The 15,418-nt window shown below is 41.6% G+C and overlaps 1 long non-coding RNA gene across 2 annotated transcripts; it reads left to right on the plus strand.

Moving 5' to 3' along the window:
- Positions 1–1,732: 1,732 nt before the first annotated feature.
- LOC112859509 (uncharacterized) lies at positions 1,733–10,142 on the plus strand. 2 transcript variants are annotated; one of them, XR_003223520.2, is made up of 3 exons: positions 1,733–2,062; positions 3,780–3,912; positions 5,594–10,142. It is a non-coding gene; the product is annotated as an uncharacterized LOC112859509 (long non-coding RNA). The 2 variants fall into 2 exon arrangements; XR_015247032.1 differs by having other exon boundaries at positions 1,734–2,062; positions 3,780–3,902.
- The last annotated feature ends 5,276 nt before the right edge of the window (positions 10,143–15,418 follow it).

Raw genomic sequence — 15,418 nt, forward strand, 5'->3', positions numbered from 1 at the left:
GGCTCTGGTCACATCTGACGAAACGAGCACCGTTCTCAACTGTGACATTATAGGCAGAGCCGGCCTTGAGGAACCAATGCTTCCAATTATGTCCTATTAACAAGGTGGACGGGCTCTTACTGAATCTATGCAAGTAACCACAGTGCCACGAAGACAGTACTCCACGAGACTTCCCAGAATTTGGAAGGGTGAGGCAGGGCAGAGAAGAGGAATGTTTCCTTTCTGGTTCACAAGGGCACAGTCTACTAAATTGTTGTGAGTGCTAGATAGCTTGAGAGAACAGAGAAAGTGCATCCTTACATCCGGAAAATAGAACACGAGAGCATCAGCACCGCTCCAAACAAAGCCCATGACCATGAATGATCAGTTCATTCAGTCCTATGTAATAATTCTTGTTCCACTTGATCCAGGGTTAGTAGTCTCAGGAACACATCTACTTCTTGACTGGATGTCTGGAACTCCTGACTCAGTCCACTGGTATGATCTCATAGTTAAACAATGCCATCAGAAGCCTGCACCCAAGAGTATCTGGCAGAGTCTCCAGGCTCCTAAGACAATCCTTTGTTAAAAATGGAACACTCTGCCTTCCAGCTGATTCCAGGTATTTTCATGGAAGCATCAGGAGTAAAACAAAGCATACAAACTGTAGATGAGAAAAGACTACAAGGTCTATTATTTACTTCCTACTGATATTTTCAAAAGAGAATGATCTGAAGAGAGTTCATTACAATAATCATGCAATCGACAAGCATATCTGGTTGTGTCCATGGCACAGAGAACAAAATAAAGTCAATCCAAAAAAGGTTTTGACAAAACATGTTTAAACACAAAGATTCGTGCCTATTTTCAAAGAAGAGATTGCATTTAATTTATGAAAACACATAAACATAATCTTCACAGAGAAAACATTTTCAGGTATAACATAAAAATCCTGAAATGTTAGATGTAAACCTAGTACAAAGTTAGAATATATCAAGAATATGTCAAGACTATCAAGTAAATAGATTTAATACACCTAAAGTAGGCTTTTAAACATCAGTAGTAGATTAATAAAACTTTATAGATAAATGATGTGAATCCCCAGTAGAAAACTAGCCAGGAAATACACTGAATTCACATTAAAGATGTAAAGTTGCAACCAACTTAATGTTTTTAAAAATAACTAAAATTATGACTGCTAATATAATACTGCTTTTGTTTTACAGGCAAAGTAACACTAAAACTCTGATACACAGAAACGTATCATGGTCAGCAAAAACACTGATCATTGTCTAGAACCTTCCCATACAGGATACAATTGTTTAAATATTTACACTAATAATGTTTTACCCAAACAAATTTAACCGAGGGAGGTCTAAGCATTTCTTCTGACTCGAGAGTATTTCCCACGTAACACATCATTAGTAACCTATCAATAACCCTAATTATTCCCAACATTTCTTTTTTTACAAGGTGAAAAAACAAATCTTAGTGGGAACCCTTTGCAAAATCTCAAAAACAATTTTAAGTGCTGACAAGGTTAATCAAACTTTGAGCTTGACACAACTTCGGGACCACAAAGCCCTCAATCCCATGTAAATTTTCTGCACTTGAATTTGTTTGCTCCTCTTAAGAGCAACCCCTGCCCCATGTGCTTAACCACAAACCAACACTTCCTGCCTTAACTTCCCTGTTAGTACAATATTTGATGAAGGTTAAGTTTCAAGAACCCCCTCCCCTACCAGTTTTCAGCTCCCCACCTCCTACTCTCCACAGTCACCTATCCCAGGCGTCTCTGCATTTAAAAGCTCTGCCCACCCATCCCTCCCCAGATACATTTCTGACTTAGAACGTCTTCCTATTATGATACTCCTCTCCTCCTATTGCAATAACCCCCTTCATATGAACATAGTAAATCCTTCATAGTAACATCCATTGCATTTTTTTTCTTTCACAGGGATGACGCTGTAACTCTGACAGAATGTCAGATGCCCCCAGGACCTTGCTTTCTTCACCCAGGCGTCAATGCCATCTGATCAGATGCTGGCTCCTTTCCTGGCCGGGGAAGTTGGGATCCACAGTGGTGAGTCTAAATCCTGGTCCAGTGCTTCACACATGTGTCTACTGTAGCATGGTAAAGACTTGGCTTTATTCTTCATTTTTGTCTTTTTTCCTTCTATTTCTCTGCCTTCTTCCAGCTTTTCTGAGTATAGTTAAAGCCCCTGACTCTTGGATTACATTGACTTATTCTGAGCAGGGCTCTTGAATCCCATGACTCCAAGATTTCATCCAAACGGTGCACTGCTTTTATTGTTTGGTACAAAGAAACAGAACAAAGTCTCTCCCACAAACATTTTCAGAGACCACTGCTTCCTTCCAAGGCCATTTCTCTTCCTCGGTGTTTTCTAAGACCTATCCCTTCCCATCATCCTCCTCTAACTCTGCCTCCCTTTTTCCACCTTCAACTTTCCCTTCAGCTCCCTAGAATCCTTCGTTCTCCCCCCTTCAACACCTCTACCTCCTCTGTCATCCACCCTGCCAGGCCTTTCCTTTCTCACTCAGGCTCCTCGTCCTGTAGACACCTGATATTTAAGTCCCTTACCACTGTCAGGGCTGTGAGGAGCCCAGCGACCCCAAGAGCAAAAGCCTGCACTGAAAAAGCTAATTAGAAATAAGCTTCAAGTTTTCTTTACTCAGATGGGCTTTGGAGACACCAATGGCCACTTGGTCTCTCCTCTGTCACTCTCCCAAAATGTAGTCCACAGCCTCCATTGGATACATATCGGGGCCAAGTACATCTTGAGGGTCTCCTCCACAAATACTGGGGAGACTGCTTCAGCTCTTACATGGAGCAGGTTACTTCAATTTGCCCCATCTGCCAGAAACACAATCCTTGTAAAAAGGTAAAAGTGAGGCAGGGATTAGAGTCAGCTCTTTTACATGAACCAGTGAGTTTTGAGTCTTTGCGTTTATATCTGAACCAGCTCTAAAATTTTTTAATTAAAATTTAAAGCTATAAGCTCTTTATTTGTGTCCATCTGTATGTGCTATATGTATGTTGTATTACACATGTGTAATATTTTCCTACCTCCAAATGGTATGACCACATTAAATTCTAAAGTCCCTTAAAGGAGCTCCTTCTGGATTGGATAAGAGATAAATAGGAGTTTATAGAATTTTAAATATTTCCGAAATTCCCAGAAACCGAGACAATTAAATCTCTAATATGTTTAATGTGGGGGAAAAAGTATTCTTATAAAAGTTTACCAATATGTTTTTAAAATTCAGGCTCACGAGGTAAATCTTTGGCAAACGAGGCTAGTTTAAATGTTGTTGGTTTAATAAATACAGTTATGCCGTTTGAGTTATCAGCCTTGTAAGAATACATTTTTATTTTACTCAAGTATGTTCTTCCTAAACTCATTCAGGTTAAGTTTACTTATTGCTTGATTATCTGGATATACCATTGCTATATTTTAACAATATGCTTGATATATGTTCATGGTATATCATGTCTCAGAACCATGATATTGTATCTGTCATGTTTTCCTCTAAAGATTATACTCATCCATTTTCATAAACTACATATAATATCCAGTCTTCTTTGAAAACAGGATTAATGATGCTAATTAAACATTAGCATGTTTTGCCTAAAACTGATTGAACTTTTTCAGTGTCCCATAAAAATCAAATTTATCAATTGTATTATTTTTATAGTGAACTCTGCTCAGATCTTTCACCTTTGAAAATTATCAAAAATGAACTAACCATGGCTACTTTAAGTTTTCTGTCCTTCACAGGTGGTTTTATGTTCCTCTGGTGCTTCCCGAAGAGCCCTTGCAAATCAGCTACCAACTGAGTGCTCTGTCTTCAACCAAAAAGGATTATCTTAGAGACCCGTGGAAGCGGACTATGCCAGCCAGGTACTCTTGGGTAAGGCTTCTGATGGCACTGCTTAAATAACTTTGGGACCACCCTGGTAGACTAAGTCAGGATTTCTAGAACTCTAGGGGAGAATATAGATTTATGGACGATTAATCCAAGATCAAGTGGAACAAGAATTATTACATAGGACTGAATGAACTGATCATTCATGGTCATGGGCTTTGTTTGGAGCGGTGCTGATGCTCTCGTGTTCTATTTTCCGGATGTAAGGATGCACTTTCTCTGTTCTCTCAAGCTATCTAGCACTCACAACAATTTAGTAGACTGTGCCCTTGTGAACCAGAAAGGAAACATTCCTCTTCTCTGCCCTGCCTCACCCTTCCAAATTCTGGGAAGTCTCGTGGAGTACTCCTGTTTTCGTGGCACTGTGGTTATTTGCATAGATTCAGTAAGAGCCCGTCCACCTTGTTAATAGGACATAATTGGAAGCATTGGTTCCTCAAGGCCGGCTCTGCCTATAATGTCACAGTTGAGAACGGTGCTCGTTTCGTCAGATGTGACCAGAGCCTTTTCAGCAATTAAGGTTGACATGATGGGCCAATGCTTACAAAGTCCCTCTTGGGAAAACTGGCCTGGCAACCGGCTTGATAGGGTTCCCAGCCTTATAGGTGGGCAAGGAAGGTCACTTCCTGGCAGGCTCAGGAATCCTAGGCTATTTTGAGGACCTCAGGAAGAGAGGAATGCCCACCAAATCACTAGGTACTGCAGGTGGAAAATGATGGTGAAGTTTTGGCCTGGCTTCCTAGCCTCGAGAGGCTCTGAAAAGTCCAATGTGAGATTCTTTCTGAAAGCGTCCAGAGAAGCCAGTATAAGACCTACGTGGTACCACGTCGTTCTTGCTGCATCTATGTAAATAACCAGGCCGCCTCCAGTGAGACCAGCCTTATTTTGTTGACCAAGAGTAGTCTTTCTTTGAGATTGTCTTTGATCAAGAGGGGAAAGGGACTGTAGAGAGCCTTTGGTGTTTCAATGGGAAACTATAGCATGCTCTTTTGGATTACCGGATTCTGACCCTATTCATTGCCTTTGAGCTATTTTGCACCTCTGTGAACTGCAGGTAGCTGATTGATATGCAAACTCTATCTCGTCTTATAGACACTTAATTAGCTTCTTTTCCCACTGTAGATAAACTAGTGGTGATACCTACTTATAAATCAGATTTGAATCTTTTACTTTAGAGAGATTGTCAGCCCTTACCAAATTTTCAATTCTTGCAGATTCCTTCAATAGCTGGCTGTAACTTTTCAAACTAACCTGTACAACTTTTCTCCCTTTTTCCTGACTTCAAGTCACTGAGAACCAAAACACGATTTCCCAGATCCTTATTCGGACTCTAGGTTGCTTTGTCACTGGCCTTTTCCCCCAGGATCTGAATAAACACTGCAGCAGTCCATGCGTGAATCTGGTTGCCCTCCAGACAAGCTGCTGTCTGGGTCACTAAGAAAGTCTGGTGAAATGCTCAGGTCGTGTATCCCCTGATAAGGGAGATAACCCGAGCTCTGAGTAACATAATTAAGATCACGATATGACTCAGGGAGCAGTGCTGCACAATGAAACGATTTCATCCACTGACCTCCTGAATTTCACTAGATTGGATACTCTTAGCGTTTGACTTCTGGCTCTTTAATACATTCCTTTATGCTAACATTTATCTTTTTTTTAATTTTAGGCATCCCATTTAAGAACACTGAAACAATTGACCTCTGCCTGCACTCCAAACAGATGATTCAATTGGTCTTCTAGGGACATCACTGAGAATATGGTGGCCCTGAGGTCTATCTCACTCAGCCATCCGCTGTTTGAGTTATTCCTTATCCTTGAATTGTCCATGAAGAGTCTCTCTGAGCCCACCTTGAACAAAGAGAGGGACTGACAAGGCTGAGGCAACTTTATGCTTCATATAAGTTTAGGCTGCTTTGCTGAGAACCACTAGGTCCCAACTCTGCAAACTTCCTGCATTTTTGCTTGTTTACTTCAACTGAGACCAGAATCCCAAGTCCTTGTGCCTGAGGACACAACTTTCCTGCCTCAACTTTTCTACTAGTACAACACTGGATGCAGTTCATTATGTTTCAAGGCACCTTCCGCACACCAGCTGTTAGCATGACATCCTTCTGCTTTGCACAGGCACCTATCCCCGGGTCTCTGCTTACAGAAACTTTGCTTGTCCCCCCGCTCCACCCCCCCCCCCACCTGCCTGACACTGCTCTGGCTCAGGCTTCGAGCATCTCTCTGCAATAGTCTCATTCAATAATACCTCTCCTTACTCGGGTCCAGACTTAACTTTTTTTTTTTTTCTTGACAATTTCTTTGGCAAAAGATATCATTTAGGATTTGATTTTTGGAAAGTAAAATACAAAAAGTAGTCAGGAAATTTGAACACTTGATTAAGTAGGATCGTGGATTACTGAGAAATAATAGTTGGTTACCTAATTAGCCAAAATGAAGATACAAATTTAAAAGTAGGCATAGAAGGGACGTGACTATAAAGAACTCCAGTTCTTTTTAAGTGAAAAGACTTTGTTCTCTCGAGTAATTAAAGATATGATAAAGTCAACCCAAAGTATAGGAAATGAGTCTAATAAGACCCTGAATAGTTGTTTTCTAGGCAGATTATAAAGGTAAAGAAAAATATTTTTTACAAGCACTTATTAAGAAAACACCAGTAATCCAAGAAAAAAAAAATGTCATTTTAATAGAAAGAAAACCAAATGCTCGTTTTGAAACAGCATATTTGGTACTAACACTCTTATTAAAAATCTTATATTTAAATTAAAAAAAAGAAATGGAAAAAAAGATTCATAAAAACAATCTTATAAATAAGCCCATCAGCCTTAGCCAGCTGTGACTCTAAGAAATACAATTCCTTTTCCGTGAACTATCTACAACTTTCTCTATCCAGACAAGTTTGTCATACACTTGTCTCTCATATTACACAAGTTATTTAGTTATTTTACTTTGGAACAAAGCTACTCTTGTTTTTCTTAACAAAATACCCCCTGCACACTTCATGTGCAAAGTTGCTCCTCTCTGCTACTATCACTCCTGTTAGAGTCTCATTCACATATACTGATTCTAAGTTTTCACTACAGCCACTTCTACTGCATATAGAAAACCAGGAGACGGTGTAAGAGAAGAGTTATTCCCAGGGAATGTGTTAAAGCCGCGAGGCAGATCTTATTAGAACTACTGCAGTAGAGGAGAGAGACTTTGGTATCCCATTCCCATGCAGCACAGACAGCTGGAGGTCTCAGCCAAGGAGCCAGTGAGGGGGTGAGTGGATAGGAAATTACTAAGAGGAACTTGGTTAGATACCAAAGTAGGGGGATTCTTGCTAAACTGGCTTCACAGGATTCTTACTAAAAGCAGGTGCCAAGGACTTAGATATCTAGGGCAGGGTATGAGGAGCTTGATCAGATATCAAGGATGATCCCATATGAAGGGGGGCAAGTGTCAATTAACTAGCTTAGGATTCATTGCTAAAGTGGGGGCTCAGCAGGCCAAGGTCGAGCCTCGTCTAGAAGAAGGCTCACAGGAGCCTAACTAAAGTTTGGTCAAGGAAGGAGTATCTGATAGTAAATAACTGTAAACTGTCTTTCATACACCAGTATTTTCTAGCAGACTAGCAAAGTTTATAAATATACATCTCAACATCTCATAATTTTTATAATCATAAGCGTTCCTTATAGGTACAGCTTCTCAATGTGGCAAAAATGAACACGTGCATTAACAGACCCAAATAGATAGCCTCTCTGTATTAGAGAAAAGTAAAAGTCCAAAAGTATATAAAATGAAATTGTATTCGGCAATTAATGCTTCAATTTTTTCTCTTACTTAGATAGGATTTAGGTGTCTAATGAATATTCATAAATTAAGTCAATTTAGCATCAGTCCAAGGTTTTAAGCTACCAATTCATTTTGGACACTGTCTTTAAGCTGACATACTGCAAAATATAATTACTTTGAAATAAAGTTTGTCCAAATAATGACTTAATTTGACTAATACAAATGTACATTTTTATAATCTTAAAATATAGTAACTGAGATGATAGTGTATTAAATCAGCCAAACTTTATAAATTGAGGAAAAACATGCTTGCATAAAATAAAAATATATGTTTCTATTACATTTAATGCTGACAACTCAGAAGATATAGCTGTTTTTATTAAACCAATAATATTAAATTAGCCTCATTTGCTAGAGTTACCTAAATTATGTAAACTTGAATTCTTAGAACATTTGAATTACTGCCTATAAGAATGTATTTTGAGCACATTGAAAGTATTAGAAATCTAATTTTTTCAATATCTGGGAATTTTTAGGAATAGTCCTTTATTTGTATATGCCTTTAGCTAACTCTAAGTCAATTAGAATAAAACTCTTTAAAAATTTTCTTATAATCTAATTTAGTAATACCATCTGGAAGTAGGAAAATATTACATATCTATAGACACATAAACATACATAAAAACCTAGAAAACTTATAGCTTCTATTCCAAAATTTTAGCCCATACATCAGGGGTAAACCCAAAAATACAAAACTCATTTTTCATATAAAAAGAGCTCTTCTCTAATGGGTACAAATTCTTAGTTGATTTGAGTTCAAAATTGGGGAAAAATGAACAAACAAACAGAAAAGAGTAACAAACATGATTTTCTGTCATCTTTCATTCAAAAGAGAAAAATATCTATAAACCATTTAATTCACTTACAGAGAGAGCCAAATTATCTAACTACAAAACCAAAAAAAAAAAAAAAAATCCATCACCAGAAATCAACTAAAGACTCAAAAAAAAAAAAAAATCAAAATCAAAATCAAATTCTTACCATGCTTCCAACAGACAAGAGTCCGGACATAGGACCAGGATCAGGACTCACCTTTAGACCCCTGGGTTGCCAGCCAGGAATGGAGCACAAAAGGCTCCAGATGGCCTTATTACCTGGCTGGAGCAGACGGGAATCTGGAGGCAAGGTGCCATCCTGAGGCAAACTGTCAAAGACAAAAACCAGACAAGTTAGGAGACCAAAATGAGGGAGACTATCACAATAGGAGTATCAACCCCAGTCTAAATATCTTCGGAGCACCTCTACTCTTATAGACGTTTGCAAATGAGGTGGTTTTACACCCTGGCTTTGCAAGCTGCAGAAATAAGCCTTATTCATCAAAACAGGAAATGGTTTTTCCCAAATATGGCTAGCTTGCGACCTTCGGAGAGCAGAGAGTTTTAATCTCTGTTAATCAACCATGAGCTAAAGAACAGGATGTGAAAGTGTCTTGTTTTGCCTTGTCAGCACATTCAGACCAAAGGGGGAAGTGCGTGGGGTTTTGTCACACGTGATCAAAGATCTTGGAGCCAAGAGCTTCGAGCGGAAGTAACAGCACGTGATCAAAGGTCTCGGAGCCAAGAGCTTCAAGCGGAAATAACAACACAGGAAATGAGACTTCTAGCCCCCCCTGAAGAGAGGCTAAATCCTTCCTCAGCCCAGTGGGCTCTTCTACATGGAATACACTCACTTTCCATGCCCCCCACCCCGCCACGCACACGCACCTCCTTACATGTAGCCTCTCTTCCCCTCTTAACACTTCTATCCACGTCTCTCCATTTCCAGATGCCAGCCCACTCTATCACCCAATCCCTTCAAGGCTACTGCGATACCACCTAAATGGTTTCCTGCCTTCCTGACTTTTCTCCCACAATTCAGTTTCCAAGAAGCAGTCAAAGTGAAATGAGGTGAAAACTGATTTTTTACTACCCTGTTCAAAAGTTTTCAGTCTCTCCCTGTTACCTTTCCAAAATGGTCTACACTGCATAGCACAATGTGCAAGCCTTTCACATTCTGGCTCACCTCTTCTTTTGCCAGCCCTGAGCAGACTCTACTCTCCAGCTCTGTTGAACACTTGCAGTTCCCAAACAGCCCATGCTCTTCTCCACGTCTAGACCCTTGTTTGTGTTTTCCTTTCTGCCTCCAATGCCCTCTCTCCACCTGGCTACGTCCTTAAGGACATGCGGGCTAAGTCCTGCATGTATACATGAGGTTTAGATGACACATACTCCGGGCTCGCCCCTGGCCCCACCTGTTCTCTCAGCCTTCCCAAATCTGAATGGGCTGCAACTTCTCCATTCCATACTCTCTTCTTTCATAGTACTTACTGTACCATTTGGAAAAGTGCTCTTTGCCTGTCTCTGCAAATAAATGAGAAACTCCCTGAAAGTCAAGACTATGTGTTCTTTATTGATTTTTCATGGCAAGAGTGATGGGGGGGGGGGTGGAGGGGTTGTGGTAGTGAGTGGGCATCATTCCCAGAAGTCAGTGCCTGATGTATCACAAACATGCAGCGAACCCTTGTGAGATTATTAAGTGGGTGAACTTACCGTGCGCCGTGACAATTGGACAAGATGGTGGGATGATACAACATATCGCACAACCGTGTTGGGGAAACAAAACAAGCTTCTGTGAAGCAATTAGAAAAAGCTGAGGACTACATGGGGTAGAATATGAAATTGATTTATTTTTTTAAAAAATGTGTCACACTTTCACAAGACCTAATGAACGTGTGCATGCACCCACCAGCCGCCTTAGGGGTCTGGATGTGCGCTTATTTGGGAGTCGCCTCTCTTCACTCAAAAACGGGAAGGAATTCCTCTCTAGATCCTGCTTCCAGAAACAGTATCTGAGCAAGCTGCATTCTGAAATCCATTTCGCTCCTTTTTAGTTAAGCACCACGAATATCCTCCCGGCTTTCATGACTAGGGAATGCACTCCCCAGAATCAAATTTACAATTACAACGATCCTGGCACCACACAGTGTCCTGTGCATACACAAGACTTGATAACTTTTTGCTGAATCAGTGACCTGCAGAAGAGTTTCCCGACCCCCTCGGGAATGATTGTGATTTTCTTAATTTCCCTGATTTTCTTCTGCTGAAACATTCCGCTTGCAATACTGCTCATGATTATTCAGACCATAGTCAAAAGGAAAAAAAAAATCTTTACCCTGAGTAACCATATTCATAAACATGAGTTACGGAGTCTGAAACATTTTCCAAAGGAGCGTGCTCTGAACCTGCAGAGCGGCACCACAGGTAAACTGCCTTTTAAAGAAACTGCATCTCAGCAGAAGATATTCATGAGAATACGGAAGTCCTGAGGTTGAACCTGTCTGTCTTAATTTGGGCTCCCCCAGAAGCAGATCCTGACACAGGGTTTATTGCAAATAGACGTGGAATAAGATCCCAGGAAATATCAGTAAGGGGATGGAGAATGGGGACAGGCAAGAAGCAGCCGCCGAGAGAATATCCTTGTGGGAGACCGGGTCTCAGCCTCCAGGAGGCACGGTGGCACACTTCTCAGAGATCGTGGGAGGACTGAGAAATCTGGGATATGTCACGCACTAATTCCCATTGGACGAGAACGGCTCTGGGGATATTAATGCCGCAGCATCTCCAGCCCATCTGACATCAGGCCAAGCATGCTAGCTTGCCAGAGGAAGCCCTTAGAACACCACCGGTCCTTGTAGCCTGAGGCAGTTTCCCCAACCACCAAGTCCTCAGGAGACATGAGCGAGGAACACGGGCAGTGTCCGTAACTACACTTTGTATAGTCAGGTTCTGAACCGCAAGATGCATTCGCAGAACTTAGACTCAGTCGCACATCAGTTGAACGCAGCCAACTGCACCTGTAACAGGCTGTCTCAGCTCATACCCAGCAAAAAAGAATTACGAATTTCTTTAGCTTCGTTACATTTCTGCAAGGTGCCATGCAGTAACTGGAATTCTAAACTCTTCTCCAAAATTTTCTGCCCTCCTTTTGTGCCTAAGGGAGTCTAGTTCCCTCAAGCAAATTAAGCATGCTTATCCTCTCCCTGGAACCTTGATCCAACCCACCCTTTCAGAAGCAGATCCTATAGTGAGCAGTCCAGTGCGGGGGGAATGTGTTAAGGAAGTACTCCCACAAGAAACCAGAAGGGGAGGAAAGGAAGCAGAGGAGGGAAGAGGAAGAATCCAAATCAGGCTCTGATTTCCATAAAGCCCCAGTCTGCAGCCTGATCTCGCAGAGAGCTCTGGAGTATAAGCTGCACTCCGGTGGTGGTCTTGTCTTAAGACGACAGAGGAGTGCCCTTGCATTCCTACAGTCACCCAGGATTAGCAACAGCCTGCCCTGAAGGAGTGTGAGGCCCCAGTGCCCAGGCACAGTCCTCTCCAGCAAACAGGAAGAGGCTAAGAGCCAGTAAAAGGGATCTGAGGGCACAGTAAGTTCACTCCTCTGTCAGAGTCTTGCATTTTCTGGACAGTCACAATTTCTGGGGGAAAGAGAGTGGAATAAGCTAATCTCCTGTGGCTGCTTTGGTCCTAAGACCACAGGTGGTACCGACCCTCTCCTTTGTCAATCCCTCTTGTAGATTGCCCTTAAGCTTTGGTGGATACTTCTCACATTCATCTCTGAGGAGCCTGGGCCCCCAGTTGCCATGTTTTATGAGACCATAGCACAGGAGTACCAAGAGATGCCCCAGTGGGCTTCCTGAGTGCCAAACGCTCACTGCCTGATCCCATTATACAGCAGCAACCCCTGCTTATGCCCCAGTAACTTCCCTCTTTCACCCTCTCCTGATGCTACAGTCCTGCTGAGTTTCAGCCCAAGATCCCACCTCTTCCATGAAGCCTTCCAGATGCTTGCAGACCTCAGAGCTTTCTTCTTCCCATGACTCGCAGAACTTACCTTAGGGCTCTCGTTTGGCCTGAATCACATTTCACGCCGTGATTCCTCATTACAGGGTCTTTATTGACTTGGGACGGTATCATTTGGTCGACTTCTGAGGGTAGGTCTTGTCTTTCCAGTGGGAACCTGAACAGTATTTACCGGCTACCTCCAGGGCCCAGCACGGACTGTGTGCATCCCGGGGCTTAGTGAGCACATGCTGAGTTCGCAGCTGAACAGCTCACAGTAGAGCACCTCAGCACCCTCGGACTGGACCCTAATTCTCTCATCAGCAGTCTTGCTTCCCAGAGTCCCCTGATTTATTTGGCTTTCAATGACACTCTCACTCAGTCCACACTCATCTTTCAAACAAGAACAAAGAAAGACAGTTTTGATAAATGTAACTCTTTCACATTTTGAGGCATATATTTTTAGATATTTTATTACAAATGACTCACAGATTGAGCCATAAATTCCCCCCTCGCGCCCCCCCCCCCCCCCCCCCCCCCGCAGAGAAATCTTCTCTTTTGTGGTACTGTTTCGACCTTGGTGTTGACAAACGTAGTTGTTTGGGGATAGTGAGTATTTGTGAAGAAGGCGTAGAAGACATTTTCAATAATCACATAAAAAAATCCATTTAACTTACACTCAACGCCTCTTTGGTGCCAGGAATTGCCCTAGGTATTTCATACAGACTGGATTGTCTAGAAATCTTTTTTTTTCCCTCTTCTTTCTGTTGCAGTGTTTTGAAGCATGGCATAGCCTCTTGTGGAAGCTTAAAGAGAGAGGGAAAAACACAAGTCACATCGTTTTGCAATTAATTGCTTCTTCTGGGAAGGCTCTTCCTTGTAAATTGTGGTATTTATCTCACTGTATTTATTATTCCTGATTGTTTCTGTCATGTATACTGTACGCAGAAACAGAAAATGTATACAAAAATAGAACTAATCTTGACTATGTGACTCCAAGTATGTCATCTACTCCCCACAAGCAGTACTGGAATGAAATCAAGTATTTATATGACTAGTAATAAAAGGTAAGGTACATCTGAATGCTTGCTGTGGGCCAGGCACTCTGTACAGTACTTTATACACATCATCTCAGTCAATACTCATAGCAAGTTCCAGAGACAGGTGCTATTAGCTCTGTTTTATAGATACAGATATTAAGGCTCAGAGAGGCTGAGTCACTCCCCAAAGCTCACACAGCTAGTAAGTATAGGGGCTGAAATAACACTGCAGAGGGCAAAGAGCCCTGGTTCTCTACTTGGAGAGGACTTACTGAGGCCTATTCTCAGCCCTGGTCTTGCCAGCCAAGGGACCAAAAGTAAATCACAAACACTTTAGGCTTCCATTTCTTCACTTACCGACTATAACCCCAGACTGTTATTCACACCTGTCCACCCATCCATTTGTCTGTCTTCGAATGTTTAACTTTCACTGCTTTTTATTTTGTTTATGAGTCACTGGAAGCTCTCAAAGAGCAGGAAGTAGGTCATGCTCATATTCATGCGTATAGCTCCTAGGCCACTGTTTCATATACTTAAATTGACTCGTTTAATCCTTAAAATACCATAATGAAGGTTTTATTTTTATCTGCACTTATTTCACACTCAAGAAGGTTACTAGACCCCAAAGACGATTATATTAAAGATGTCAGATGAGGGGCGCCTGGGTGGCTCGGTCGGTTAAGCGTCCGACTTCGGCTCAGGTCATGATCTCACCGTCTGTGAGTTCGAGCCCCGCGTCGGGCTCTGTGCTGACAGCTCAGAGCCTGGAGCCTGTTTCAGATTCTGTGTCTCCCTCTCTCTCTGCCCCTCCCCTGTTCATGCTCTGTCTCTCTCTGTCTCAAAAATAAATAAACGTTAAAAAAAATAAAAAAAAAAAGATGTCAGATGAAATGATGTCAGATGAATCATCTGGCTTAGAATCCATGTTCTTAAAATTACTATGGTATACAAGAAAGTAGTTTACTTCTTTTTAAATCCATGTCTAGTTCAGAGTAGGTTTTTAAATGGCTTTCGTCTCCCCTTTCATTGGACTCTTTCACTCTTGTTTCTACTCTGTGATCTGTTTTTAGTTTTGTGTAATCAGAGATGTGATTTTCATTGCACTCGATTTGAAAAATCCCAGATGTTGGGGCACCTGGGTGGCTCATTGGTTAAACGCCCAACTCCCGGTTTCGGCTCAGGTCCTAATCTCATGTTTCGTGGGTTCAAGCCCCACGCCGGGCTCCACGCTGATGGTGTGGATGGAACCTGTCTGGGATTCTCTCTCTCTGCCCCTCTCCTGCCCACGCTCTCTGTCTCTGTCTCTCTTTCTCTCTCTCTCAAAATAGATAAACTTAAAAATTTTTTTAATTAAAAAAATAAAAATCACAGATATTAAATCAACTAATTTCTCGTTGATCTTTTTCTTAGGAGCAACATTGAAAGAAAAATGGCTTCCTCTAATTTTCAAGCTTTAAAGCCTTAACTGTGAAGGGTAGCAAAATTTGGCCACCGCAAAATATGCCACTTCAGCATATGGATTATTTCAGACTGAAGGCAATTAAGAAGGACCAGACCTCCCTCCCCGCAAAAGAAGAAGAAAAAAAGCTCTCTGCTTTTCTCCTATTTGCCTAAAAGCAAGACATAAAATTATAAAAGTGTCTCCTTTACCCTCTGTACCAGAAAGGACAAAAGTTAATCACCATAGACCATTTTAGTCCCTTCTCAGCCTGGAGGTGGCATGAGGGAAAACCACATGCCAGACTGTGGTGACTAGCCTTTTTCTGCCATTAGTTTCCCTTAGAGTTG

Source organism: Puma concolor, chromosome F2 (genome assembly GCF_028749965.1).
Source record: "Puma concolor isolate L17-30 chromosome F2, mPumCon1.1.hap2, whole genome shotgun sequence".
Classification (NCBI taxonomy): domain Eukaryota; kingdom Metazoa; phylum Chordata; class Mammalia; order Carnivora; family Felidae; genus Puma; species Puma concolor.